This window comes from Arachis stenosperma, chromosome 10 (assembly GCF_014773155.1).
Source record: "Arachis stenosperma cultivar V10309 chromosome 10, arast.V10309.gnm1.PFL2, whole genome shotgun sequence".
NCBI lineage: Eukaryota > Viridiplantae > Streptophyta > Magnoliopsida > Fabales > Fabaceae > Arachis > Arachis stenosperma.
This window is the reverse complement of record NC_080386.1, coordinates 45,416,228-45,422,170: the sequence shown is the minus strand read 5'-3', so window position 1 is coordinate 45,422,170 and position 5,943 is coordinate 45,416,228. Positions and strand designations below refer to the sequence as shown.

At 42.3% G+C, this 5,943-nt stretch overlaps 1 non-coding gene across 1 annotated transcript; it reads right to left on the bottom strand.

Annotated features, from left to right (window-relative positions):
* Positions 1 to 474: 474 nt before the first annotated feature.
* LOC130958932 (small nucleolar RNA R71) lies at positions 475 to 582 on the bottom strand. The gene has a single exon (XR_009078032.1). It is a non-coding gene; the product is annotated as a small nucleolar RNA R71 (small nucleolar RNA).
* Positions 583 to 5,943: the final 5,361 nt, after the last annotated feature.

Here is a 5,943-nt window from a genome sequence, read left to right as displayed (position 1 = left end):
AAACTAAGAGAAGCCAAAGCACAACTCTCTTTAGAGGACCTGACCGAATTCTTCAAAGAAGAAGAAGACATGGCAGCCGAAAACAACAATAATGCAAACAATGCAAGGAAGGTGCTGGGTGACTTTACTGCACCTACTCCTGATTTTTATGGGAGAAGCATCTCTATCCCTGCCATTGGAGCAAACAACTTTGAGCTTAAGCCTCAATTAGTTTCTCTAATGCAACAGAATTGCAAGTTCCATGGACTTCCAATGGAAGATCCTCATCAGTTCTTAGCTGAATTCTTGCAAATCTGTGACACAGTCAAGACTAATGGGGTTGACCCTGAGGTCTATAGACTGATGCTATTCCCTTTTGCTGTAAGAGACAGAGCTAGGATATGGTTGGACTCTCAACCTAAAGAAAGCTTGGACTCTTGGGAAAAGCTAGTCAATGCCTTCTTGGCAAAGTTCTTTCCACCTCAAAGATGGAGCAAGCTTAGAGTGGAAGTCCAAACTTTCAGACAGAAGGATGGAGAATCCCTCTATGAAGCTTGGGAAAGATACAAACAATTAATCAGAAAATGTCCTTCTGACATGCTTTCTGAATGGAGCATCATAGGTATTTTCTATGATGGTCTCTCTGAACTATCCAAGATGTCTTTGGATAGCTCTGCTGGAGGATCTCTTCATCTGAAGAAGACGCCTACAGAGGCTCAAGAGCTCATTGAAATGGTTGCAAATAACCAATTCATGTACACTTCTGAAAGGAATCCTATGAACAATGGGACAAGTCAGAAGAAAGGAGTTCTTGAGATTGATGCTCTGAATGCCATATTGGCTCAGAACAAGATATTGACTCAACAAGTCAATTTGATTTCTCAAAGTCTGTCTGGAATGCAAAATGCACCAAGCAGTACTAAGGAGGCTTCATCTGAGGAAGAAGCTTATGATCCTGAGAACCCTTCAATGGAAGAGGTGAATTACCTAGGAGAACCCTATGGAAACACCTATAATTCTTCATGGAGAAATCACCCAAATCTCTCATGGAAGAATCAAGAGAGACCTCAACAAGGTTTCAATAATAATGGTGGAAGAAACAGGTTTAACAATGGCAAACCTTTTCCATCATCTTCTCAGCAACAGACAGAGAATTCTAAGCAGAACCCCTCTGACTTAGCAACCGTGGTCTCTGATCTAATCAAAACCACTCAAAGTTTCATGACTGAAACAAGGTCTTCCATTAGGAATTTGGAAGGACAAGTGGGACAGCTGAGCAAGAAAGTTACTGAACTCCCTCCAAGTACTCTTCCAAGCAATACAGAAGAAAATCTAAAAGGAGAGTGCAAAGCCATCAATATGGCCGAATTTGGAGAGGAAGGGGAGGAAGTGAACGTCACTGAGGAAGACCTCAATGGGCGTGCACTAGCCTCCAATGAATTCCCCAATGAGGAACCATGGGAATCTGAGACTCAACATGAGACCATAGAGATTCCATTGGACTTACTTCTGCCTTTCATGAGCTCTGATGAGTATTCTTCCTCTGAAGAGGATGAGTATGTCACTGAAGAGCAAGTTGCTAAGTACCTTGGAGCAATCATGAAGCTAAATGACAAGTTATTTGGAAATGAGACTTGGGAGAATGAACCTCCTTTGCTCACCAAAGAGCTGGATGACTTGTCTAGGCAGAAATTACCTCAAAAGAGACAAGATCCTGGGAAGTTTTCCATACCTTGTACCATAGGCACCATGACCTTCAAGAAGGCTCTGTGTGACTTAGGGTCAAGTGTAAACCTCATGCCTCTCTCAGTAATGGAGAAGCTAAGGATCTTTGAGGTACAAGCTGCAAAAATCTCACTAGAGATGGCAGACAACTCAAGAAAACAAGCTTATGGACTTGTAGAGAATGTTTTGGTTAAGATTGAAGACCATTACATCCCTACTGATTTCATAGTCCTAGAGACTGGGAAGTGCATGGATGAAACCATCATCCTTGGCAGACCCTTCCTAGCCACAGCAAAGGCTGTGATTGATGTTGATGGAGGTGAACTGATCATTCAAGTGAATGGAGAATCCTTTGTGTTTAAGGCTCAAGGATATCCCTCTGTCACCATAGAGATGAAGCATGAAGAGCTTCTCTCAAATCAGAGTCAAGAAGAGCCCCCACAGTCAAACTCTAAGTTTGGTGTTGGGAGGCCACAACCAAACTCTAAGTTTGGTGTTAAACCCCCACATTCAAACTCTAAGTTTGGTGTTGGGAGGTTCCAACATTGCTCTGAGTATCTGTGAGGCTCCATGAGAGCTCTCTGTCAAGCTACTGACATTAAAGAAGCGCTTGTTGGGAGGCAACCCAATGATTATAATTTATATAGTTTCTTTTGTTATTTTATGTTTTTTGTAGGTTGATGATCATAAGAAGTCACAAAATCCATTAAAAAAAGCAAAAACAAAATGAAAAACAGGAAAAAAAATAGCACACCCTGGAGGAAGATGTTGCTGGCGTTCAAACGCCAGTAAACCTAGCAGTTGGGCGTTTAACGCCCAGTCTGGCACCATTCTGGGCGTTTAACGCCAGAAAGGGGCACCAGACTGGCGTTAAACGCCAGAAAAGGGCAAGAACCTGGCGTTAAACGCCAGGAATGGGCATCAGCCCGGCGTTTAACGCCAGAAATGGCCCAAAACGTGAATTTCGATGCCATTTGGTGCAGGGATGACTTTTCCTTGACACCACAGGATCTGTGGACCCCACAGGATCCCACCACCACTCTCTCTCTTCTTCCCCCATTCACCAATCACCTCAACACCTCTTCCCCAAAAACCCTTCCCCTATCAAATCCCATCTTTCTCTTCACCACTCACATCCATCCTTCATAAAACCCCACCAACCTCACCCTTCAAATTCAAACCACTTCCCCTCCCAAACCCACCCATAATGGCCGAACCTCATCTCCCCTCTCTCCTATATAAACCCTTCTTAACCCCTTCATTTTCACACAACCAAAACACCACTTCTCCCCCTCCTTGGCCGAATACACCACCATCTCCCTCTTCCTCATTTCTTCTTCATCTACTCTCTTCTTTCTTCTTTTGCTCGAGGACGAGCAAACATTTTAAGTTTGGTGTGGTAAAAGCGTTGCTTTTTCGTTTTTCCATAACCATTATGGCATCCAAGGCCGGAGAAACCTCTAGAAAGAGGAAAGGGAAGGCAAAAGCTTCCACCTCCGAGTCATGGGAGATGGATAGGTTCATCTCAAGGGTGCATCAAGACCACTTTTATGAAGTTGTGGCCTTGAAGAAGGTGATCCCCGAGGTCCCCTTTTCACTCAAAAAGGGTGAATATCCGGAGATCCGCCATGAGATCCAAAGAAGAGGTTGGGAAGTACTTACCAACCCCATTCAACAAGTTGGAATCTTGATGGTTCAAGAGTTCTATGCCAATGCATGGATCACTAAGAGCCATGATCAAAGTATGAACCCGGATCCAAAGAATTATCTTACTATGGTTCGGGGGAAATACTTGGATTTTAGTCTGGAAAGTGTGAGGGTGGCGTTCAACTTGCCTATGATGCAAGGAGATGAACATCCTTACACAAGAAGGGTCAACTTTGATCAAAGGTTGGACCAAGTCCTCACAATCATATGTGAAGAGGGCGCACAATGGAAGAGAGATTCAAGAGGCAAGCCGGTTCAATTGAGAAGGCATGACCTCAAACCCGTGGCTAGAGGATGGTTGGAGTTTATCCAACGCTCAATCATTCCCACTAGCAACTGGTCCGAAGTTACTTTAGACCGGGCCATCATGATCCATAGCATCATGATTGGAGAAGAAGTGGAAGTTCATGAGGTTATAGCCCAAGAACTCTACAAGGTGGCGGATAAGTCCTCTACCTTAGCAAGGTTAGCTTTCCCTAACCTCATTTGTCACCTCTGTTATTCAGTTGGAGTTAACATAGAGGGAGACATCACCATTGATGAGGATAAGCCCATTACCAAGAAAAGGATGGAGCACACAAGAGACCCCTCTCATCATGAGATCCCTGAGATGCCTCAAGGGATGCACTTTCCTCCACAAAACTATTGGGAGCAACTAAACACCTCCCTAGGAGAATTGAGTTCCAACATGGGACAACTAAGGGTGGAGCACCAAGAACACTCCATTCTCCTCCATGAAATAAGGGAAGATCAAAGAATCATGAGAGAGGAGCAACAAAGGCAAGGAAGAGACATTGAGGAGCTCAAGCACTCCATAGGACCTTCAAGAGGAAGGAAGAGCCGCCATCACTAAGGTGGACCCGTTCCTTGATTTCCTTGTTCTTTATTCTTCTGTTTTTCGAATTTTAGTGCTTATGTTTATCCATGTTTGTGTCTTATGATCATTAGTGTCTTAGTGTTTATGCCTTAAAGCTATGAATGTCCTATGAATCCATCACCTTTCTTAAAATAAAAACGTGCTTAATTGAAAAGGAAAAGAATTGCATGAATTTTGAATTTTATAACAGTTTAATCATTTTGATGTGGTGGCAACACTTTTGTTCTCTGAATGAATGCTTGAACAGTGCATATGTCTTTTGAATTTGTGGTTCATGAATGTTGGCTCTTGAAAGAATGATGAAAAAGGAGACATGTTACTGAGGATCTGAAAAATCATAAAAATGATTCTTGAAGCAAGAAAAAGCAGTGAAAACAAAAAAAAGGAGAAGCAAAAAAAAAAACCGAAAAAAAAATATAGAAAAAGAAAGAAAAAGAAAGAAAAAGAGTTGTGATCCAAGGCAATAAGAGTGTGCTTAAGAACCCTGGACACCTCTAATTGGGGACTTTAGCAAAGCTGAGTCACAATCTGAAAAGGTTCACCCAATTATGTGTCTGTGGCATGTATGTATCCGGTGGTAATACTGGAAGACAGAGTGCTTTGGGCCACGGCCAAGACTCAATAAGTAGCTGTGTTCAAGAATCATCATACTTAACTAAGAGAATCAATAACACTATCTGGATTCTGAGTTCCTAAAGAATCCAATCATTCTGAATTCCAAGGGATAAAGTGAGATGCCAAAACTGTTCAGAGGCAAAAAGCTAAAAGCCCCGCTCATCTAATTAATACTGATCTTCATAGATGTTTTTGGAGTTCATTGCATATTCTCTTCTTTTTATCTTATTTGATCTTTAGTTGCTTGGGGACAAGCAACAATTTAAGTTTGGTGTTGTGATGAGCGGATAATTTGTACGCTTTTTGGCATTGTTTTTAGTATGTTTTTAGTAGTTTTAGTTGAGTTCTTAGTACATTTTTATTAGTTTATAGTTAAAATTCACTTTTCTGGACTTTACTATGAGTTTGTGTGTTTTTCTGTGATTTCAGGTATTTTCTGGCTGAAATTGAGGGACCTGAGCAAAAATCTGATTCAGAGACTGAAAAGGACTGCAGATGCTGTTGGATTCTGACCTCCCTGCACTCGAAGTGGATTTTCTGGAGCTACAGAAGCCCAATTGGCGCGCTCTCAACGGCGTTGGAAAGTAGACATCCTGGGCTTTCCAGCAATATATGATAGTCCATACTTTGCCCAAGATTTGATGGCCCAAACCGGCGTTCAAAGTCACCTCAAGAAATTCCAGCGTTAAACGCCGGAACTGGCACCTAAATGGGAGTTAAACGCCCAAACTGGCATAAAAGCTGGCGTTTAACTCCAAGAGAAGTCTCTACACGAAAATGCTTCATTGCTCAGCCCAAGCACACACCAAGTGGGCCCGGAAGTGGATTTTTATGTCATTTACTTATCTCTGTACACCCTAGGCTACTAGTTTTCTATATATAGGACCTTTTACTATTGTAATAAAAAGGAATCTTCGGACATCTAGTTCTTAGATCATTTGGGAGGCTGGCCTCACGGCCATGCCTAGACCTTGTTCTTATGTATTTTCAACGGTGGAGTTTCTACACACCATAGATTAAGGTGTGGAGCTCTGCTGTAC